The sequence below is a fragment of the Hordeum vulgare genome, chromosome 5H (assembly GCF_904849725.1).
Source record: "Hordeum vulgare subsp. vulgare chromosome 5H, MorexV3_pseudomolecules_assembly, whole genome shotgun sequence".
Taxonomy (NCBI): domain Eukaryota; kingdom Viridiplantae; phylum Streptophyta; class Magnoliopsida; order Poales; family Poaceae; genus Hordeum; species Hordeum vulgare.
In genome coordinates this window covers 225666376-225692219 of record NC_058522.1, presented here as the reverse complement: position 1 = coordinate 225692219, position 25844 = coordinate 225666376, and positions in this window count along the sequence as shown.

Genomic DNA, 25844 nt, shown 5'->3' with positions numbered 1-25844 from the left:
TAGGATTTTAACAAAACAAGAATATAAAGTTTGCCAATATAATATAAAAGTTCGCCTTTGCAATGTTCAAGTATACTTAATTAGAGTTATACATGATACACACAAACTATAAATTCTTACGTCCACTTGACATAAAAGGGAAAATGCATCGTGAATTCTATCCAATAAGACTGGCTTTGTTTCCATGCCGTGGATATCACATTATTTTAAAAAATAGTAAAATCTATGAAATAGATTTGGTGCTATACCTAATAGAAGAAATAGTTGGTGTTCCAACATACATTTAGTTATTCTACCAAAGAGATTACTTGAATAAAAGGATTGTGCAGCAGTGAGTGCATTTGACGACTCCGTATCAGATATATTCTAACTTGAGTACGGAGACTACTAGATATATTGGTTATCTGGGGCTATATCTAATACAAGAAATAGTTGGTCTTCCAACATACATTTAGTTATTATACTAAAGAAATATGTATATGAGAAAAAAATGATAATTAGGCTGCAAAACTCATATTGTTTTGGTATACTCCTAATTTGGACATACTCCATACTTCTTTTTCAAATACCTCATACTGCTTTTCTTTTGCGAAAACCCATACATACTACATACTAAGTACATCATAATTCTTCGTACATATACTCCTTTTATTGCGAAAAATAAACATACTACTTTCTTTATAAAATATTATATACTCCAAATTCTCTTATGAAAGACCATATACTTTATACCTTTTTAAAAGTAATATACTACATATATACTATATACTTCATTTTTATGTACAGATAGAACATCAATGAATGGCTATGAATATGCATGTCGCACACTCACATTTACTGTTCATTAGCAATTGGATCAAAAATGAGTGCATACAGCAAGAAGTATCAGGTATACAAACATATACTACATGCGTCCACGTAGCTATACTGTAGTGCAAACATGTAGCGTCACGCCATCGATATATATATACACGTACAATAGTAATAATTATACATATTCACACTCACAATTCACAAGGATACAATTTTCCAGTAATATGCAACATTATATTTTTTGTTTCATACAATAATACATATTATTTTGCAACATGTATACTACAATCTATATACTCTAGTCCGAAGAATACAAAGTATATGCAGCAGCAAAGTATATGCAGCAGCTGTCACGCTAGCATGTCTCGACTTGTTTGGAATGCAAGAAAGTAGAAGTTTGTTGAAACTAACCCACACCGTACAATTTTCTACTGTTTTATCAGCAAAGCAGCAAAGTATATGCAGCAACAATTTTCTACTGTTTTATCATTGGTTATCGTGCGTGCAATTTTACTAGTTTCCTTGGTCTGAAAGCCTTACCATCATTTTCTTCTTGCAGGAGGTAATGGCAAGAGCATATTGTGCAGAGGAAGATGATGAACCTTAATGCATTGAATCTTGTATACTAGAACCTTGCAGGTGTTTTTGCAGAAGTATTTTATTGTGCACATGTAAAACTATTTTGATGTGCCCTTGTTAGGCATTGAACCTTAATGTGTGGAGTCGGTGGATGATGTATTGTATTTGATGTGATATGCTACTAAAATGAAATATACATTCTATTTATAATGTTTTATTCTGTTGTACTTATTTTTAATGGGCCTATCCTAAGATATGTGTGCTTCTAGCAAAAAAAATGCTTCAACCCAAACAAATAAGACATTTTCAATAGTAAAATAGGCATTGGGCCAGGCCCATGTAGCTGGATTGGTGGACAGGGATCTGAAATTTATGATGATTCCATTTGGTCACTAGCAATGCCACGTCAGCTTGGCCACGTCAGATCCTACGTGGCTCACACAAATGAGTAATGACCAAACCAAAATTTTGGTCGATAGAGACCTGTGACCAAAATTTTAGAAAGGTCATGTTTGTTCATTCTTGACGGCCAACTGTTGACGTTGTAAATTTGGTCAAAAAAGGTCAATAAAAAACAATAATGACGAATCAGTGACCAATATAGGGAGTCATAATTGACCTTATTTCTTGTAGTGTGTGGACAGATTGCAGCAATGCGAGAATAGAGAGAAGGCCTAGTCCTATCGAAGACTAGCATCTTCAAGGGTCTTGCAACAATAGATGAGAGTAGAACAAGGTAACACAAATATTAATAGTCATATTGTTGCAGCAATAATAAAGTGAGGTCACGACCAGAGATCGTCCCTCGACTCCATGCAAGGAAGCAATCCCGGGCCAACAATTCCAGTTAAGTAACCATTGTAGTTGTATAAGATCAGAGCACAACTCCAAGTCGTCCTGTAACCGTGGAGACGGCTATTCGAATAGATAAGTTCTTCCGTGCAGGGGTGCACAACATATTCCCCGTCATGCTCGATAACACTCTGGCCGGACACACTTTTCTGGGTCATGCCCGACCTCGGAATATCGACACGTCGTATCCCCACCTAAGCTCAACAGAGAGGCCAACCCGCCGGTCTAACTCCTAAGTACAAAGGGGTCATGGGTGTGATAGCCTGGCTTATTAGGGATGATAGACTACTCATATCAATAAGGAATTCCTTCTTTTATGGGAGCCCATTCAAACAGAACTCCCAGGTTAAGCATGCTCGGCTTGGAGTAGTTCTAGGATGGGTGACCGACCGGAAAGTTCATCCCGGGTGTGCATGAGTGAGGACAAAGTGCGCAGGAAAGACTAGTATTGATATGTGGGGCCAGTCTAGATCCCGCCAGGAGTAACGACCGCCGGCGGGTGTGTCCGGGGCGTTACAAGTTTGGTATCAGAGCCGACCCTCGTGGTTACATGGATGTTTGCTGAGAAGTGTGCGGTCATGTTGTTCATGACGTTTGTGACCCATTGTGGCACACGGCATGGTACATGTACTGGACTGTATTCACAGACGTTTGTACCAAGAGGGAACGCTCCTGTGGCCCGACGAGGACGTCGGTTCCTCTGAGTGCTGGTGTATGTGATAGCCTGGCTTATTAGGGATGATAGAGTACTCGTATCAATAAGGAATTCCTTCTTTTCTGGGAGCCCATTCAAACAGAACTCCCAGGTTAAGCGTGCTCTGCTTGGAGTAGTTCTAGGATGGGTGACCGACTGGGAAGTTCATCCCGGGGTGGGAATCCACCCGCCTAACATCTATTCATCAAAGATCCAGTAACATAGTCAAGTAACTGTGTGGTTGTAACATCAAGGGGAATCTGAGGTATCACCCTCGTTGGATTACGAACGACGTATCCGTCAAGATGGACTTAGAGTAATAACCCTCGAGGGTCCCACAATTGAGGGGTTGCACTACACAGACATCGTCGGGAGTGGTGAAGGAGGAATCACCCTCGATAACCACGACCGACTAGCTACACTACAAAGGTATCATCCTGAGTACATCACGAGGTGTCACCCTCGGTACCCGATAGTAGCTCTATAGAGCCGCACAACTAAGGGGGTGTGAGTGTTGTGTCGGATCTGGCTCGTCGACCAAGGATCGAAACATGATGATAAAGCGGGGCAATTGGACTACAGGGTCAGAGGGGATGACTGCTCCACCTATACTAAACAGTTTAAAGTGTGATACTGAAAGTAGCAGTTCTTCAAAATTAGGCCATGCATCAGATATAGGAGCTAACTACAACAGTACTAAAAATTATAATGCAAGCAGGAGGAAGAAAGACATATGCGATATAGGGATGATCAAGGGGGGTTTGCTTACCTTGTTGCTCTGCGGCAAATGGCTCGTCGTCGGGAGGGTAGATGTACCCGGTAGCAGCGTCAGTCTCGGGGTCCAACGGTAAGATGAGCGGGGAGAAACAATAAATAACAGCAACAGGTGCAATACTAATCATGACATGGCAAGTTGTAGGCTAGGCATGAGCTAACACTGTAACATTCGTCATAGACGGGTCGGAAGAATATCTAACGATATTTTTCGGGTCTCTGGCTACTACCGGTCACACTGAAAATGATGGAAAGGTTCCATGTTTGCTACGCTAGGGACGCGTGACAGACGAATGGACCACGTATCAGGGTTCGTCACGTTCTGCTGATCAACTTTCATGTTGAAACTATTTCCACGTGAGCTACGGTTTATTTTATATTAATTTTCAAAGTTTTATTAATATTTAGGAATTAAAAACAGATTTAATTAATTCAATTAAATACAATTATGACATCAGGAGTTGACTGGTCAAAGTGACCAATGGGTCCCATGTGTCATAGACACAATTTTTAAATAGGGTTAATTATTAATAAATCAGATTAATTTAGTGGAGGACCCATGTGTCATATTGGGTTAGGATAAATACTTATCTATATTAACAGATTTACTTAATTATTCTAGTTACTCATAATCATTATAATTACCTAATTAATTCATTAATTAATCAATTCACTATTTATTTAATTAATTAATTAAACTATTTATTAAATATATTACTTTTATATTTATATTTATTTTTACGTTTTTAGGAGGGACCGCACCTGTCATTTGATGGGAGTGGTGGGGCCCTACTTCCATTGGGACAGCGAGCACCACATACAGTAAACGCACACACATCGGTACACACGTTTTTGTACATACCAACATTCATATACACACGTACACAATTATTGCATAGACACCATATTCGCACCTATACATACATACATATATCCAATTTTCTTTTTCTTTTTTTTCATCTATTTTTCTTTTCCTAAGCAAAAATCACAGGAGGCAACCCCTTCTCCTCCTGTGTAGCAGGAGGGAAATGGTGCCGGGGCGAGGTGAAGGTCGCCGGTGGCCGTGGTGCGGGGCGTCGGAACGGAACCGGGGCGGGGAAGGGAAGGAAAGGGTGGTGGGAGGAGCCCGCATGGAAGGCTCACCGGCGTTGACGGGAAGGCCCGGTGTAGCCGGAGTTCCCGGGGAGGGGTGAAGGAGGTGGCGTCGGATCCGCACAGGAGGAGCTCCGGCGTGGAGGAGCTTCAGTGGGAGAGGCGTCGGAGGGCGTCGGCGCGGCCCTAGTGCGGCTCCAGTTCGGGGCCGACGCGGGGATGCTCCGGTGGTGGCGAATCCGGTGGGGGTGGGCTCCAACGGCGGAGAGCAGAGGTGGTGAGGGGCGCCAGCGCTGGGGGCTAGCAGGCGGTGTGGCGGCGCCATGGGGCTGGGGGAGGCGCTCGCGAGGGAGGAACGAAGGGGCACGGGCGCTGGGAAAGTTAGCGAGGGGAGGGAGTGTCGCGGGAAGCGAGCTAGGTGACGAGATCCAGCCGGGGGGGATCATGGGGTGGATCGGTGTGGGGAAACTAACGAGGGGAGGTAGGTGGGGATCGTGGGATCGAGGGGGTTGCCCCTGGCGGCGCCAGGTGGAAGTGGGGAGGGGCTGGCCGATCGCTAGGGTTCCCCCATGGGGGTCTTATACCCCCATGCGAAATGGGTTGTGAGGGGATGTAGGATTTTGGGGTTTGTTTGTTTAATTAATTATTTCTTTATAGTTTCTGTTTTAAATATATAGGGGTTTTAAATAAAAAAATTTAAATTGCCCGATTCAATTCTATAAATAATGAAGGAATATTTGTAGCTCATCCCACATTTTTATTTTAACATTCGAAAACTTTTCTCGTTTGACTTATTTTGAATTTGACTCGGTTTCGATTAACACGAGATCAACGATAGAAATCACGGTGACGTGGCATCATTAGCGTCGGATCACTGTAGCTTCATTACATACAGTACTGTAGCAAAAGCTGAGGATGTCACAACTCTCCCCTACTAATAAGAATTCTCGTCCCGAGAATTAAGAGGTAGAAAGAAATAGCTCGAGTATTCATCACGAAGACGATCCTACCGTTCCCAAGTGGCTTCATTTCAGAATGGTTTGACCACTGCACTTTAAGGAACTTGGTGAATTTACGACAAGCCTGACGTTCACTCTGGTCGAGAATGCGGACCGTATGCTCTTTATAAGAGAGATCTTGTTGTAGCTCAAGCATATCATGATCCACTGCTGGAATAGGATCGTTGAAGCAGTGACGAAGCTGAGAACCATGGAAGACATCGTGAACCTGAGAAAGGTTCGGCGGCAGTTCCAATTGATAAGCCAGTTTTCCACGCCTTTCGAGAACAGTTAAAGGACCAATATAGCGAGGAGCCAACTTGCCCTTGATCCCAAAATGGTGTGCACCTCTCATTGGTGTGACACGAAGATAAACCTTTTCGCCATGTTGATAGACCATATCTTGATGATGACGGTCATACTGACTCTTCTTACGAGACTGAGCAGCCTTCAGATTGTCCTGAATAATGCGGACTTGATCTTCAGCATGTTGGGTATCATCCGGACCAAAGAGGGATCGGTCCATTGAACGGTGGCTCTGGAATCCCATACGAAGCCAAGTGCAAAGGATACTTTGGAATCAAAGATATACAGGAGAGTCAGGTTTCAAACCTGTGGAACTTTGGGTTATGGTTCCACCATGTGGGCCGAGAGTAGGCAGAGCGGTGGCATCTTATACGGTCTTGGTAGCAATACATGTCAGAGGATAGGCTGTTAGTTACGTTGGCAACAACGTCGGTACCAAGGGCGGGGGACGATTAGAACCATTTTCCTGCTCGTTTGAAACGAGGCGGACCAACAGGCAAAGTTCTAGTCCACTGGCGGCTACCAGAATTTTATCCACAATAGTAACAAGGTTTTACTGACAGAGTTGTATACCGATATTTTTCTAAGCAGGGAATTAACACTTCTTAGATAAGTTATGCCACAAGAAAGGTCAAACAGACCAATGGGAAGGAAAATTTGTTCACATACACAAGTATTAGAGTATACCATTCCCGAGGAAAGCATAGAGTATGGTATACATGATACGTCATCAAGTACATAACCACTTTGATAAATGGGAAAGGAGAATCATGTTGCTTACCCATACCATACGGTTTGGATAATTGATCAAGAACAGTTTAGCATTGCGCTTCCAATGTTCCTGTTGAGAACTGAAGTACCACATTCGTGCTTTGAGGTAGCATCGACATGGTCATTAGGTAAAGGCTGGACCAATGGGTATACAAAGAGGATCCATGAGGAACAACTTATGAAATAAGTCATATAGTTTCCACATGGAAGAATGGTGAATCTTACATATGGAAGAATTTATAACAATAGGTCCTTCGGCCCGGTGTGTTGGAAAGACAGTACCGTACCGGTTTACATACAGACCAAAGCTATAATTATTGGGAAATGTTCCAACCATTATATCTGCCCGAGATTCAGAGCTGATTGGTGTCGGGACACCTCAGACTCAAGATGCCTGAGAAGAAAGATGAAGATGCAAGATTCTCATGATATGAGCTACACAAGAAATTCTTGAATCATGAGTTCGATTGTAAGACATATGAACACAATGTCAAGACATTCGTGCCCACGTAGAATTCTTACGTGAAAATGCAACTGAGTTCTCATTTGGGAACCATCATCGAGGATAAGAAGCTTCCATGTGTAAGTTTGGATTAGCTCTTATGAAGGAAATTCTTTTCCCCTGATCAAATCATTCAGAGGCTTGGGGTCCTAAGAGAAATTATATGGAGTGAAGATAGCAAATCTTGAAAACATATAACACTTCGCACATGTGGGAATGGTTTGGGATAATCCGAGAGGAAGCGAGAGAAGAACTCTCTGACATTCACGGCGGCAAGAATGCACGTGAACCTTGGGAACACATTCTCCTTGCAAACACATTCTTCATGAGCTAGGCACAAGTATAATGCTTTCAAGAGCTTCATTGCTGAACCATGAATAAGTTGAGGGAGTGGTCGATGGGCTGAGCAACAAACCCTCAAGATTTTGAGAGGGATGAATTTCCAAAATTATAATATCAAGGAGATAGTATTTGTCAAATCAAATGGTATAATGTCATATGTTCACGGGAACAACAACAATTAAACATTGGTCGAAGGGTGTACTCGGAAATACAAATTGAGAAGCACGACGAATGCTAAAAATAGTGAGTCAACAACCAACACACCAAGAATGAAACAAATAATTGTTATCTTCAAGGCAATAGGGTTGCCAGAAGTATTGGGGTCACACATCAAAGTTCACTTGTTGTTATTCCGGTTTGAAACAACACAGAACCAAGAAATGAATGGTGATGGTGAGAAGTATTACTATATAAAGAATTCTTAAGACATGTGCAATTCTCATGATATTCTTGACATAAAAGATTGTAATACTCCAAGGTAGAAGATAACATAAGCTGAATAGCAGGGAGCTTAAGGGATAACATAAAACATGAACAAGTTTGTGTTGGAGGGAAGGCAATAAGGTTTGTCGATGATAACAGAAATCATCGAGGGGAAAGGATGGTATGTCTCAACATGCATTCGATTGATACCCTGTAAGAGCTCAGAATGTTGATGATGATCACGACAAATTTATCAAGAAGTCTCATTAAAATGTAATCGTTCAGCGATGACATCAAGCAAAGGAATGTTTGTGCTAAAGGTTGTCGGAAACAGAGTTAAGACTGCTAGCTCAGAATCAAAATTACCCTTCAAAAATACCAACGTGATGTGGAAAGCTCGATCCAAGCTTAACACACAATTGTAATTGTGTTCTAGGGATGAAGGGTACAGATAGCATGGTCAAGCCTTCGCATGACATGATGATATAGCTTAACAACTTGAAAAGATATGATCGTGTACAAACTTATAAGCAAGGAATATTACTAAGAGTTATTGAATCGCAATGCATACTCGATTCAGTTACTGGTGTACTTGCGTGTCCAATGACTCAAAACACCAGGAAATCTGGAATCAGCGAAATGTCAGAGTTGATGAGGAGCTCATAAGATGTTATATAGCTCCGGGATATCCTCGCACTACATGGGATAATACTCGGAGGTAGATCAATATTAAGGCTTGAACCGATGTATTGATCTGAAGAAGACAAGTACTTTAACTCGTCTACATCTGAGATCAATGGGGAACAATCATGGTCGGGACCACGGTTGCAAAGTACCAAATCAAAGATACGAGATTAAACCACACAACAAATGATTATTGATACGAGAAGCTTCTATGATAAGATCTGCATCGTTTCCATGGGCATGAACACAAAGTTCAAGGTCGACTCCCACTTCATCAATGCATCACCTGCCATTTACTCCTCGCCTTTGATCAGGTTGCAGTTTGGAAAGATTACATCGCAAAACACTAGAAGACCAAGACTCGTGAAAATTCTTCGGATCACAAAGATGTAGGAAGGCATAGGTTCAATACATTGGGGAATCTTAGGAACCTATACCACAAACTTCAAGAGTAGTCAACACATGCTTGACAACAGAGCATGGCCGACAAAACCATAGGATACAATTTATCAAAGAGAGAAGACACAATTTACGAATGGCATTATGTATTAGGGTAACAATATCACAAGAATTTTGAATGTAAACGATGCCATCGGATAACAACCCAGTAATGGGTCTGGCAGTCTACTAAGGATCTGATGTGAGTATCCATACTCAATCAGAGGGAGATAGGATGCAATGCATCGGGTTATAGAACATCTAAAAAATATCGATACTTAATTACCAAAGGAATTAGGATTTACATGTTGGTGTATCATAATCAGATGCTCAGATAAAATACCAGTAAGTTGAATGGACTTAGATGGACAACCAACCAAAGTTGATTTGTCGAGAACCAGCTCTATCTAGAAGGACGTCTCAGCCGGAAAGAGAATTTATGAGTATTAATAGATGGTTTTGTGCATACACACAAAGGTAGAATCAATAAGACCACAGGAAAATCACAAAGAATTTTAATGAATGCGACTAGCCATATGGATTTCACCATAATGCAAGCAGCACAGAAAGGTCAAGAGCAATAGGCTACTGGGGATTTCGAAAGATCGAATAACAATTCAAAGAACTTTCGAAACCCATGACAACTGATGATGGACGAATCCCCGATAAGATAATTAGTTGCATCTCATGAAACAAGAGCAATTGGAAAAGAAAGTATGAACGACATTCATATGAAGTCATCCATAAGGGTTCATGGAGGAAGGGAAATCGCAGAAGCGATGAGCAACAAAGCTCGAGAGAAAATCGGAGAGTATCTGCAGTTCTTCTGATGGATAAAGCCATCGTCTAGAATACGGGGCTCTCCGGGAGGAAATATTTATGAGAACCTAATATTAGAGTTAGCAAAAACCTTTAACCCGAAAGAGAAGAGAGAGTAGAACCAAGAGTATAGAAAAGGAGTAAAAGATACTAATACCACCCAATTGAGATGTGGGCCCGTAAGCCACAACATCAGTGTTAGTAATGATTTTCAAACACTAGACTCAACTTCGACCAAGGAGTTGGAAAGGGGGCTACCTACAAGCAGTCGGCTCTGATACCAACTTGTGATGCCCTCGATTTAATCGTATGCTAATCATCAACGCAAATGCGTACGATCAAACTCAAGGACTCACAGGAAGATATCACAACACAACTCTAGACACAAATAAAACATACAAGCTTCATATTACAAGGCAGGGGTCTCGAGGGCTAGAATGCGGAAGCTCGATAAACACACGAGTCAGCAGAAGCAACAATATCTGAGTACAGACATAAAACATGGTGTGCCTTATAGAAGGCTAGAACAAAAGATACAACGATTGAACGAGGCGAGGCCTCCTGCCTGGGAGCCTACTAACTACTCCTGGTCTTCAGCGGTCTCCATGTAGTAGTAGGCACCGTCGGGGTAGCAGTCATCGTCGGCAAGATACTCCATCTCCTGGGCTCCATCATCTGGTCGCAGCAACGGATCAAGGGGGCAATGGGGGAGCAAAGCAATGGTGAGTACTCATCCAAAGTACTCGCAAGACTTATATCATAACTATGCTAAGTATGCATCAGTATCAAAGAAGGGGATTTATATGTGGACTGACTGCAGCAATGCGAGAATAGAGACAGAAGGCCTAGTCCTATCGAAGACTAGCATCTTCAAGGGTCTTGCAGCAATAGACGAGAGTAGAACAAGGTAACACAAATATTAATTGTCATACTGTTGCAGCAAAATTAAAGTGAGGTCACGCCCAGAGATCCTCCCTCGACTCCCTGCGAGGAAGCAATCTCAGGGTAACAATTCCAGTTAAGTAGCCATTGTAGTTGTGTAATATCAGAGCACAACTCCAAGTCGTCTTGTAACCGTGGACACGGCTATTCGAATAGATAAGTTCTTCCCTACAGGGGTGCACAACATATTCCCCGTCACGCTTGATAACACTCTGGTCGGACACACTTTTCTAGGTCATGACCGGCCTCGGTATATCAAAACGTCGCAGACCCACCTAAGCTCAACAGAGAGGCCAGCTCGCCGGTCTAACTCCTAAGCACAAAGGGGTAATGGGCCCACTTGCCCTCCGCACTCCTGCATGATGCGTGGGCGGCCGATGTCAGTCCTAGCACCCCTTAATACAAGAGCGATGCATCACGGGACCACTCGGGCGCGCGTCGCTCCATCGCTGACGTCTGAAGAGCTTCAGCTAATATCGCGACATCGAGTACCCATAATTCTTCCCACGCAGACGGTTAGTGCGTAATAAGGCCTTCGGACCAACCCAGATCAAATACCGAAATCCATTATCATTTTAATTAAGTCATCGACACATCCACGCAGGAATCCACCCGCCTAACATATATTCATCAAAGATCCCAGTAACATAGTCAAGTAACTGTGTGGTTGTAACATCGAGGGGAATCCGAGGTATCACCCTCCTTGGATTCCGAACGATGTATCCGTCAAGATGGACTTAGAGGAATCACCCTCAAGGGTCCCACACTTGAGGTATTGCACGAGAGAGACATCGTCGGGAGTGGTGAAGGAGCAATCACCCTCGATAACCATGACCGACTAGCTATACTACAGAGGTGTCATCCTGAGTACTTTGCGAGGTGTCACCCTCGGTACCCGATAGTAGCTATGTAGTGCTGCACAACTAAGGGGGTGTGAGTACTGTGTCAGATCTGGCTCGTCTATTAGGGATCAAGACTTGATGACAAAGCGGCGCAACTCGACTACGGGGTCAGAGGGGATGACTGCTCCACCTATACTAAACAATTTAAAGTGCGGTACTGATAGTAGCATGTCATCAAAATTAGCCATGCATCAGATATAGGAGCTAACTACAACAGTAGCAAAAATTCTAATGCAAGCAGGAGGAAGAAAGACATAGGCGATATAGGGATGATCAAGGGGGTTTTGCTTGCCTTGTTCGTCTGCGGCAAAGGGCTGGTCGTCGGGAGGGTAGATGTACCTGGTAGCAGCGTCAGTCTCGGGGTCTACCGGTAAGAAGAAGGGGCAGAAACAATATATAATAACAACAGGTGGAACACTAATCATGACATGGCAAGATGCAGGCTAGGCATGAGCTAACGCGGTAACATCCGTCATAGACAGGTCGGAAGAATATCTGACGATATTTTCCGGGTTTCTAGCTACTACCGGTCAGACTGAAAATGATGGAAAAGTTTCATGTTTGCTATGCTAGGGAAGCGTGACAAACGAATGGACCGCGTATCCGGGTTCCTCACGTTCTGCTGATCAACTTTCACGTTGAAAATATTGTCCTCTGAGCTACGATTTATTTTGTATTAATTTCAAAGTTTTATTAATATTTAGGAATTAAAAATATATTTAATCAAATAATTAAATGCTATTATGACATCAAAGTTGACTGGTCAAACTGACCAATGGGTCCCATGTGTCATAGACACAATTTTTAAATAGGGTTAATTATTAATTAATCAGATTAGTTTAGTGGGGGACCCACGTGTCATATTCTGTTAGCATAAATACTTATCTATATTAACATACTTACTTAATTATTCTAAGTACTCACAATCATTATAATTACCTAATTAATTCATTAACTAATCAATTCACTATTTATTGATTTAAATAATTAAACTATTTATTAAATATATTACTTTTATATTTATTTTATATTGTTATGTTTTTAGGAGGGACCCCACCTTTCATTTGATGGGACCGGTGGGGGCCTATTGTCATTGGGACAACGAGCACCGCATACACTAAAAGCACACACATCGGTACACACGTTTTTATACATAGCAACATTCATGTACACACGTACACATATATTGCATATACACCATATCCGCACCTATACGTACATACATAAATCCAATTTTATTTTTCTTCTTTTCATCTATTTTTCTTTTCTTAAACAAAAATCACAGGAGGCCACTCCTTCTCCTCCTCCTGTGTAGCAGGAGGGAAATGGCGTCGAGGCGAGGTGAAGGTCGCCGGAGGCCGTGGTCCGGGGCGTCCGTATGGAACCGGGGCGGGAAAGGAAGGAAACAGTGGTGGGAGGAGCCCGCATGGAGGGCTCACCCGTGTTGACGGGAAGGTCCCGTGTAGCCAGAGTTCCGGGGAGGGGTGGAAGAGGTGGCGTCAGATACGCAGAGGAGAAGCTCCGGCGTCGAGGAGCTTCGGCGCGGCCCCGGTGCGGCTCCGGGCTGGGTCCGACGCGGGGAAGCTCCGGTGGTGGCGAATCCGGTGGGGGGTGGCCCCCAACGGCGAAGAGGAGAGGTGGTGAGTGGGACCGGCGCTGGGGGGAGCTCGGAAGCTGGGAAAGTTAGCGAGGGGAGGGAGTGTCGTGGGGTGGGAGCGGGGCGACGGGATCGAGCCAGGGGGGCTCGTGGGGTGGATTAGTGTGGGGAAACTGAGGAGGGCAGGTAGGTGGGATCGTGGGAGCGAGGGGTTGCCCCTGGCGGCGCCAGGTGAAAGTGGGGAGGGGTTGGCCGATCGCTAAGGTTCCCCCCTGGGGGTCTTATACCCCCCGCGAAATGGGTCTTGAGGGGATTTAGCCGGCTGGGCCATTTGGCCCAGTTGGGCCGGGGCTTTTGGGGTTTGTTTTTTTAGTTAATTATTTCTTTATAGTTTATGTTTTAAATATATAGGGGTTTTATTTTATTTTTTAAAATTTCCCGATTCAATCCTATAAATAATTAAGGAATATTTGTAACTCATCCCTCATTTTTATTTTAACATTCAAAAACTTTTCTCGTTTGACTTATTTTGAATTTGAGTCGGTTTCGATTAACATGAGATCAACGATAGAAATCACGATGATGTGGCATCATTAGCGTGGGATCACTGTAGCTTAATTACATGCATTATTGTAGCAAAAGCTGAGGATGACACAGCTGGTCGCACTGTGTGCATGGGTCGTGCTATTTCCCTCCACGACCCCCTCAATGCCAACGCGCTGGTCGCTACGCTCGAGCGCCACCTTGGCATGCACATGTGTTCGTTTTGGTATTGTAGAAGAACACGACCACCACATCCTTGAGATGGTCATATCCGATGAAATAGCCATGTTGGACCTCGAGATCGGGCTAGAGCTGTACCGCGAGTGTTTGATCCTCTTGTGCATACACCCTCACGAGTTCAGGCTGATCCACGAGCTTTCGTAGTCAAGGGCGATGGTCATGGATGCGTTTAATTTTGTTGAATCCTCTCGATGCTGATTGCAATGTTTGCACAATAATCATAATATTGCTCTATTTCAAGGTATGGATGACTTCCGTTCTATTGTTATGCATCAATGTGTGTATGATTTCCATTATTTACATGTTGACGGTAACAGCTAGCTTGAAATGAGTATGAAAACAGATATAAATGTGAAATTTTTGGTGCAATGATTTGCCCTCTTGTGTTTAGGAGATTGTTGCCAAAAACGGACATGTACTTATTTTTTATCTAGTGCTCATAGAGTGAAACACACCATGCGAGCCCAACAAGAATGTTGTATTTCGTGTCAAGTTCGAGGAATTTCACTCAAGACTTTCTTCCTTGGAGAGAAAGATATGATATACTTGTTATTGACATGATAGCAAGAAGATAGCATTGAAAGAGTTCACCCCTTTAAAATATTGTTGAACCAAAGCATCTTCCATTTAGTGTGTTAGAAGAAGAATGACTGCACACTAGAAGTTTGAAGATGAAGCGAAGCCATGTCATTTGTTTCATTGTTATTCTTTGTCTTTTTTGAGTCATAGGACCACCATACTATAAAGAAGGTTATAGGTTCTCGGAGCTTAAGTTCACTGTGATGCTTAGCCAAAACCTATGCAAGACAAAGAGAAATCTCGTTATGCTTTGAATGATTACCTATCAGTAGAAGACGTTATTCTTCGGTGCAGTAGGAGATATATTTCGGACTAAGGAGTTAGCATTTCTTGCTCCGCGAGGAATGTTAACATTGTGCACTAAACACGGCTATTGGAATCGTGTCATTCAGCCATTGGCTGATTCACATGTCCAATTTGGTCATTTCCCATCACGAAAGGATGTCGCTATAAATACTTACCCTGCTCCTATGTTGTCCGTTGGCTTCTCCGCTTAAGATTTATGAGAAAATTAATTGAGCATCTCCTCTTCAAAAGATTTTATTTTAAAATACATGGAGAGAAAATCAAGAACCAAAACTTAGATAGTGGTTGAGCATCATAGTAGACCTGAGGTAGAGTTCATGTACCTATTACTCATGAAAGCTACACACTTTATAGACGGACATGTGTCGACTTGAGTGACGAAGAGTAATTGTCATCTCAGAGTCAGTCTTCGGCAACGAAGAGTGTTTCTGGTTCGTTGTGTGAACAAGAGTAGTTGTGATCACTGAAGAGTAAGTGTGTCAAAGTTTGGAGATTGCCGACAACTATCTACCACGTTTGAAATAAACTGGACTCTGATAAGCTTCGAGTTGATGGAGAATGGGACGAAGAGAGTTTTGCTCCTATGTTCAATAACTAGTGCCTCCAACCAGACGTAGCTCTTTTGACAAACACTGAACTAGTCTACCAAATCGACTGTCGCCATCGAGCACCACTGGTCCACTTCCTCATATCGACATACACCAATAGTGTGTGTCCATATTCTACTTGCTTGCATTTAAACTTTATATCTGCTAGTACTAGTTCACTTGTCCCATGAAGCCTGGTATCAAATCATTTGATTAGTTCATCATGTATCCTCTCTAAAATACACTCATGCGTCACATTTTTCAATCGGTTCTTGGCAAAGTGTATAACAAGTGATTTCATTGAGTGTTTTAACCAGCACTCCATCTAATTCACCATGCGAGCCCGACATATCCAGTTTTCAACTCATGATTTCATTCTGTGATCTACTAGTTCCCTCATATCCGATGTTGTGCATTGGGGTCATTCAAAGTTTCACAAGAAATTTTGAATCTCCCATTCACCCCCTTTGGTCAATATAGTCTCGCTCCTTAGAATTGGTATAACGTCACGGTACTCCTTGCCTCTGCTTATTAAGATCTATCAACATTAGAGTTGAGTATGTCGTACGCATGTTGATCCACGCACTTTGAAGGAATTCCCATATTCAATAGAAATGACTATCTCCACTGGCAAAATCGAACGAAGATCAAGATTCTATCCATAAGGTTCAAGATGTGGCAAATGGTGAAAAATGGATATGTCGCTGCCGATTCAGATACACAAACCCTCGAAGATCTTGGAAATGTCGAACAAGATGCTCAAGCGAAAGATATCATCTACAACAACATATCTAGATATATTTTTGTCCAAATCTGAAAGTTAGAAACTACAATAAAATCTAGGATGCAATTAAGGATGTTCATGACCTATCCGTTGCTAGAGTTCAAAATTACAGGAAAAATTCCTTGTGTCATGTCTAATCACTTCAGAAGTCTTTGAAAGGAATGTATTGAGCTCATTAAATGACTAAGGAATCCTGTCGAATGTCTGCATCAAGAAAGCATCAAATATATCATAGACAAAGAAGTTGTGGGGAAATTGTTCAATGCTCGCGACAATTCCTTTGATCCAATAACTACACAAATCAAAGAGCTACTAGATTATGATGAACTCGAATAAGCCGAGATCATGGAATTATTGATTATGCATGAAGAACTACTAGAGATAAACCAAGACGCACATTCATATCAGAGGAAGAAGGGAAAATCTATTCACACTATGGTGGATATCAAGCATTTAAATAACCTCCAATGACAAAATCACACTGTGTGAATACGGAGCTTGACAAATTGATCGAGCATTTATATAACCTCCAATGACAAAATCACACTGTGTGTGAGCCAATTTCAAATGATCCATCATCTTCCTCAATGATATTTCCTCCACTCGAGATGTAATGCTATAAATGCAAAAGTTTCACCCACTTCATCACAGATTGCCCAGCATGGGATAGAGATACACCAAGCTAAAGATGGAAGGCACTTTAGTGCACTGGATTCAAAGAATGTTATACTAAAATCTAGAAAGAAAATCATCCATCTTCTTCATCGACACTAGTCACTAATATAAATTAAAACACATAGATTTCTTCCAACATGAGAATCATGTCTGCCACTCATGGTGCATTTATTGGAATGACCATGGACTCTGAAAGTCAGGTGTGTGATGCTGAAAGTCATGATGATGATGAGTTCTGCAAAAATCATGGCTAAGGTAGTGCACACATAACATACAGAATAGATAAATCATCCATCTCTAATGAAGAATTCATTAATGAAGAAAATTTAGAATTCTGCTTCATGGAAAAACATTCAGGGGATCAGGTATCTCCAAAACGTCAAGGAAAGATTTATATGGATGCTTTCCCTCCCATGAATCCATTCTACATTAAATTTGTTAATTGCCAGAACTCAACAACATGCTCTCAGAAGTATTGACACAAATCTAAGGAAACCCGAAGGATTTCTGTTCAAGGAGTTGCAAAAAATCAAGGGTTGACCAAAGATCATAATGCTCTTGCTTGAACCATCGATGATCTTTCCAATCACTATAACTATCTTGCAGTTGACTTTGATAGTCTATCAAATGAATTCCTTAACATGAATTAATAACTCAAGTAACTAAAATATTGTTAAAGCGTGCTTCTGAATTATAAGGCTTCCCCTATCTCCAAGCAATCTGAAAAACTTCCCGATGATGTTGCGCGTCCATGTCTAACATGCTTCAGAATTAGCAATGCTTATTCCACTGATGAAACATCCAATGCTATCATCAAGAATATTGCAACTAATACGAATGATATCTCTAATCCTCTTACAAGGAATTGGTTGCAAACTCCGATGAAAATTCCAGGTCAAAGGAGTTGCTTGAGATTTGCATGCTAAGGACATCAAACTCTCTATGATTATCTCACGTAGTAAATACTGCACGAAAAAACCCAAAAAGGAGCAATTGGGTTTTGAAAGGAAACCTAACGTTTATGGAACCTACTGGATCCTTGAACCATATCCTTGAACAAGTTGGGTTCTTGCCAAAAGAGAAACCCTCGAACCCACATTTCTGTTGGGATATGACTGTCCTATTTATGTTGATGCCGATGATTCTAATGACTGAAACATGGTTATGACGTGTTATTCACCGCAATGATTATGTGTATATAGGCATCACGTCTGTCGGTGTATTGAAACATGGAGGCTTTAGTACCCAGACTTGTACACACGTAGGTGCAGCCCCCGACCTGGCAAGACCCTTTTGATTAGCACAAGACTTCATACTCCAATCAGCGAAGACCAGAAACAAGGCCCTCGAAAGACACCTTGTCGGGAGGAGGAAACCTACATAGCAACTGTACCAGGCAAGGCCCCTCCACATGTCCACCACTCCACCTCATGAGGCTCATTGTCAGCATCGACAAGGTGTCGAGCGGGCAGGCGATTACGTGGGCTTGGCCGGAGGCATGTAGTCGCTTTAACGACACATGTCCCATGGCGAGTCAAGCAAATAGAATGTAGATGGGCAAATAACATAGAAGGGGAGGCATTCCATACCGGGGAGCATCGCCAGTGTGACACCTCGTGGTGCATTTAATTGCTCTTTCCGTGTCCATCAGAGTTAGAATTTCCCAGTATTGCTTCTATCAGTAGTTTTGGCAATTATCCGGTATACTGTTCTCCCACAAAAATACCAATTTAGCTATTGTGTTTACCCCTTAAAACTATAAAAGGAGGACCGTGGCTACCATTAGGGCGGTCAAAACCCCATTCATTCCACGTGCGTAGCCTCTGCCTTGAGCATCTTTGCTGGGTGAGTGTGTTTGTATTGTGATCTTCCACATAATCTACCAAATCATTTACATTCTGTGCGGCCCGAACCTGTATAAACCACCCATGTACGCTGTTGTCGGTGATGCTCTTTGTGCATCCGCAATCCCCGCAGAACAATAGCAATAGGATCTCGCTAGTCCCATATATTGTCGGTCAAGCCCCCCGATATCTTTGGTGCACCAGGTAGGCGGATTTGGTGCATGAATCTTCTCCAGTACATCGTATCCCATCAAACATCTTCATCAAGCTCCCATGGTGCCTGTTGGATTTCGGGCTCCGCAAAACCCTAAGGATTCGAACTTGCGGAGACTGCGTCGCAGATGCGTTTCCTCAGCTCGTTACTCGATGGGCAAGGCTAAGAACTCACTTGATGGCCAGGGGAACACAGAACACAATAGTTTACCCAGGTACGGGCCGCCGCGAAGCGTAAAACCCTACTCCTGCTTGGATGGATTGCCTCTCATGGAGTTGGTGTATGAACTAGTACAGTGCTTGGGCGCCTCCGGAGGCTGGATGACCTTGCGGAGCGCTAGTGGGTGAATAGGTAGTTCGGGGATCCGATCCCATCTACGAAGCAACCTATCCTCTATTTATAGTTGCGGCCCCGGTCCTCTTCCCTTATCATTTTGGAGGGAAGGGATCCCATAGTGGCCAATTTTGAAGGGGAACAGGGGAACATGCTCCCCTGCCCAAAGGTGGCCTTCGCATGCAAAGTAGGTACCAGCGTTGCAGCGGCTGGCCCAGGGATGATGTCCGTCCTCTCGGTGGGCGGCCAGGATCTTGTTGCACCACAATGGAAACCTTTAGGAGATTCCTTAGGAACCTGCGTTTGCCCTCACTCCCATTGCACAAAAGGAGAAACTGCTTCGCTCTGATGTCTGCTACTCGCGTGTCCTTCCCTTGTGTCACCCTTGACTCCTGAGGTCGGGCCTTGCCTCGGAATATCCGCTGCTGCGGAGGGGTCCTGAGGAGGCCCCCTACAGGGCTTGATGTCGTTCCTCCTCGTGAGGCTTGGCCCCTCACAAGGGCCTTGCCTTGTGCGACGTCGAGCCTCGTGATGCTTGGTTAATGAAGTGGGCCAGCCATGGGCCGCAGGCAGGCAGGTCTGGGTACCCCTATTCCCAGAATGCCGACAGTGCCCAAGAAGGCCAAGGGAGCATCAGCAAGTGCCTTGACAGGCCATACTGCAAGATTTACCTCACCAAGTGTCATTACATTACTAATTACCATCATGTGGACCAGCTTGCTGAGAAACACAAGCAGGAATGTGAGAGGAAAGACAAGGAGAAGGAGGGAATCGCGCGGGTGGATCCAGCAAGAATAACCATGGCAACCACGAAAGTAAGGCCAAGTAACTAAACGAGAAATCTGCTCGAGGCTGAGACAAGAAATCTTACAATGAAGAAGCTGATGAAGATGAGGACGAAGAAGGATTTGAAGACCTAGAATTCCAGAAGGTTGTCAAGGTAGCTGAAACAGTGGGCTCGAAAGGTTAATGCGGCAGAACCAGCGGCACAAGCAAGGAAACCCCTCCACTTGTACAACACTCCCATCATTTTTTACGCCGAGGATCACCCCGACCGCACCACTGCCATCAGGTGTGTGCCATTGTTGCTCTCACCAGCAATCCGCAACCTCAAGGTGACAAAGTTGTTGGTCGATAATGCGTCTGGTTTGAACTTGATCTCACCCGATGTGACGAAGCGGATGCATATTACCGACAATAATCTCAAGTCGACAAGGTCCCTCCAGGAGGTCAACCCAGGGAATCTACAGCCCAAGTGGAAGATAACTCTTCCGGTAACGTTTGGCAACAAGATCAACTTCAGGACACAAAAGGTCACCTTCCCTACCACCAAGATGTCCCTGCCATACAAGAGGATCTTGGGCCGACCGGCGCCGACGAAGTTCATGGTGGCGTCCCACCACGCCTACAGCATGATCAAGATGTCACACCCTGTTTTTGCACCAGCTTGCCACTATTGTTTTCTTTCCAAAATTTGGAATAAATTAAAACTTATAAGAAACTTCCATGAATGTCTTGATTGTAATTACTTGTATGTGTACTTGTGAGTGGATCACCAAAAACAATTTTTATAAAATATTTTTTCTACAAAACCCTTTTTATTATTTTTCTAACTTCAAACCCCTGCTTTGGGATTTGCACTACAAGTCCCTGATTTGAGGGAAGTGATTTTACCCAAAGATTGAATTATGATTCTATTATTAAAATAACTCTTCAAAACCATAAAATAATTATTTTTAAAGTCATTTTTCTATTTTACTTATATGCCCTTTTCTAAGGCGAGAAATGGTATTTCTTGGTGAACAAATTATTTTTCTACCTTAGAAAAATCTGATAAAATTTAGGAAGACTCTAAGGACATATATTTTCCATACGTAAGAGTTTCAACCCCTTGTTATGTTGAAAATATTGGACTAGACCCTTAAAGAACATTTCTGTCTATTTTGACCTTTTGAAATATTTACAAAGGAAATAGTCTCAAAAAATTCCAAGAAAATTCTAGCATGGCCCACATGCTATATTTGGTTATCATGCCAAGTTTAACATCCATCCAAGGTGGTTTGGTTCACCAAATAATCCAGAAAACCATTATATCCAGAACCAACTTGGAACAACCCTACATTGCCAAGTTTGTCCAATTGGTCTCAAACTTTGGAGTAGTGTACAATACTGCAAATAAGGAGGGCATGCCAAGAATTGGATTTGCGGGAATTGATTTGACCACATTTGCACACAACATTGCAGATCTACCCATATGTGGGTATTTTCAAGTTTACATTGTGAGACTTGCTCAACTGAGCACAATTTTGGTAAATCCTACTAACTATGTCCTCCATCCAATCCTGTTAACTATCAAGGCTACTGGAGGAGGTTAACTTCCCCAAACCAGCATCAGACACCTTCTGCTAATTTAGAAAACCAGCAACTAGCACCCCCAACACTTACTCCCTTCACTCCAAACTTGTGTCAGAGGTTGCATGTGCCTTTCCACAGCTACAACCGAGAGATCCACCACTAGTTCAATGAGAGGGAGCCAAAATCCTGAATTAACCACCTGAATCAATGCTGACAACATCTGTTTAACACCCCTCCTTTTGACCAGCTTGATTCCCCTCGGCCCCAAGTATCCCAAGGGAATCTACCACACCCCCAGACTCCCACAGACATCGCTCAAACGCACCAGAGTGCGCCGGCATGTCGTGGCATGCCAAAGCTACGCTCTGGACGCGCTACGGGGCACACCTGAGCCCAGGGAGGCCAGCCACGGCCAGATCCTGCCCCCTTGCATTGCCCTCTTTGACATCATCTTAGACTAAGGCCAGGGCAGCGCCGGGCCCCTCTACCCCTGGCGACGCTTGCCCGCGCGCGCCCGAGCCGGACAGAAGAACCCCACCACCGTGGCAGGCCAAGATCCTGCTCCCCCTCCTTGTGAAGATGCCCCTCGGTCCTAAACCTCATCCACAATACCACAAGCTCACTCTCGAGTCCTCTCTCTCCCTCTAGCCATTGAAGCATCTTCGTCGGTGCACCACCCTTCAATGTATCGTCACCCTCCTATATAAAGGCGAGACAACTCTTCCCTGCACCTCAAACACCTCTCTCTAGCCTCCAATCAACCACCACGAGTGCCCCCTTGAGCTAAACGAGCTCTGGATCCAAGATAGACAAAGGTGCCGCCGCGTCGGGGCTCTGTCGATCTCGGGACAAAAGCATGCTCCGACGCTCGTTCCACATCTACTGAGACTGCAAGAGCTTCCTGGTCCTCCTCCACCTATTCCCGAGCTTCTCCACCCCCTGAGCGTCATCACCAACACCTTTCCGAAAGCCTCCGCTAAGGTTTCTTCATTGTTGACGACTCAGACCACCACCGACATTCATGTGACTCTCAAGCAAGAGGCGGGAGTGCGAGGAGTCCATCCTGCACTCGCCCGTCCACGACATCGCCAGAACTACAGCCAGTGAGCTCCCCTTCCCCTCTGTCGTGAGGTAGGAGACAACCTCGACAGCAGGGCCCCACCTATCGACAAACGTCTCTCTCCCCCTCCTCTCAGCCGCTGGCCATAGGGCCCCACGTGTCAGGTTTAAACCTCTCGTCACGCGTGCCTTGGCTGGCTGACTGGCTAGGTGGTCGGTTCGCTAGTTCAGCCGGCCCAGCTACTGGCCAAGCCTTTTCTTTATACTTTTACTGTATTTTCAAAGTGAATTTCCACAGGATTAAATATTCATCCAAATTCAAATCTTTTCCACCATAATCATTGTAAAAATATGTAGTATTTAATAGTATGGCTTGCGCAATTTTTATAAAAACTTTTATACACAGTTTTAATTTAAAACCTAGTTTAAGTATTTTAGCCTATGTTAAAAAGACTTGTAAAAATAGTTTTCCACTCCAAAGAGAGAAACAAATATTTTTAGAAATAATGTTAGAATTTTACAATGTAGGTAACATTTTAGATGTCAGTTTCTGCTCTGTTATTGGTTGTGGTTCTTATTATTGCTATTATTATCACTAAGATAGATCGTGTGTTTGACGAAGGACTTGGACCCGAAGACCTTCAAGACCCCGGATACCTAGCTAACCAAGGCAAGCAGCCCTTTGATCATGCCTGACAAAATATTTTATGCATGCCATGTCGATTGCTTTACTCCGATGCATATGATCATGATCAATCGGTAAACCCTCGGTATGGTGTTACCAATGGCTCCTCTGGAGCACTTGCATTTGAGCATGACCTTACCATCTACGAGGGTCAAGCTGATGAAAAGTTGACAAGTAGATAGTAGTGCTACACATAGGATGAGCATATGCATGGTGATGGTAACACAGAGGTTATTACAAAGACTTCTCGAAAACCCCATCGGGTGCCACTAATGCCCGTGGGTGATGGTGTTGAGATGGTGACCACTTGAGAAAGAAGTGGTGTACCAGAAAAGGTTTTGTGTGTCTGGTTTCGGAAATGGGATTAGAGTTAAGATTTGTAGACCATCCCAACCTTACAAGTGCGACCACGATACCCTTTTATGGGACGGGGCTCTGTTGATTACTTTGGTTGGTGTCAGCAAAGAGCCCACATTACTAGTGACAGGAGTGATATGGTCACTCTCGGGACGGGGTCGTGCGAGAAAGGGCGACTATACTGTTTTTATAGGTTCTGGGCACACCATTGGTCCCTATATGGATGATACCGTCTAGATTGGTGCTCGTAAGACGTACATCATGTGGGTTGGGTACCAGTCGAGTGGACTATTTGCCTAGTGTCACCAGGAGAAAGGCATTGTTCGGGTACTTACCTCGGGATGTTACATACCGTGAGTCTTGGATGACACGGAAGTTTCCCAGATCTCGTGCGTACAGCGCGCAACCTCTACAGAGTGTAAAACTACTCAAATAGCCGTGTCCACGGTGAAGGACAGTTGGGTAATCCTGCTTATACTACATCTAGTTGTTTCCGCATAAACCAAATGTGAGTGGGTGTGTAGTTGAGAATGATGATGCTTGTCAAGTCGGATGACTTTGCATGAAGTTTGAACATGGAATGTTCAGCCCCCAACAGATATGTTGATATCTGTAACCTGTCCCTATGATTACCATCTACATTGTGATGCATGGATATACCTACACTTGACCATGTTACTGCATTAAGGAAAAAACTGCTTTCCGCAAAGGCTGCATACTAAGATTTATCATGCTGCATTATTGCCTTGTTCCACATCATGGGTTTCGTACGAGTACATTCAAAGTACTCATTGTCTTGTCATTGGTTATTTTATTTGACCATACATGGAAGAACCATAGTATGGAGAGGAATTCGTCGTCAGAGACGGACACATGAACCAGGATGCTTCCCAGTTGGAATGCGTGTTGGTTAAGTCTGATGGCATGGGCTAACGTATTCTACCAAGATTTCTGCTGTTAGTTGAGTTGGTGTGATTGGCCTCTAAGGCCCTATCTATGTAAGACTTGGTCCTGATGATCATTATTTGTATCAGACGTTATTTATGGATGTAAGACTCTTGTTATTCAGTACATGTGTGTTCAATGAGCACTGATCTCTCGGATCACTGTACACGTGCATTTGGTGGTCTCGACTCGTAAGTTGGGGTCCCCACAGAGCTGGTATTAGAGCCATACTAACTGTAGGAAGCCTTAGGTAGCATGGACGTTAGTTGGGATGAATAGCACACCTAGTCCTTACACTTAGAGTTTACACACCCTTACCGCTTTTCTTGCACCATTCAAACCTTTCTAACACCTCTCCCAAAACCACATAGATGGCCGTCGCACCTGAGACTCTTCTGGAATCCGGCTTTCCCTACATATGTGGGACAACTTGGAGAAGTGTTGAGTACATCGAATGCCAGTTTATCTCTACCACGAGCACTGGGTCAATGCCACCACAAAGGAGTACCACGTGGATGTGGTTGTGAAGGCAAATGACTCTCCAACAAGCTGGTTGTTTGAAGGACCACAAATGGAGACTCTGGTATTGGCGTTGAGACGGCAGCGCGAAAGGCACTCATTCACCTTTGTGACATCCTCCCTGAAAGGCCAACGAGCCGGCTACCCGTCACTTGCCTTTTTCTAAGGACGAGAATGGAGGGAGTTGGACGTTAACCCCATCCCCGAGGAGGGAACGCCACTCAGGTTCCAGACCTATTTCAGCCTCTCTTCCGATAGCCTGGCTCACAACCTGATCAAGGAGTCATTGAT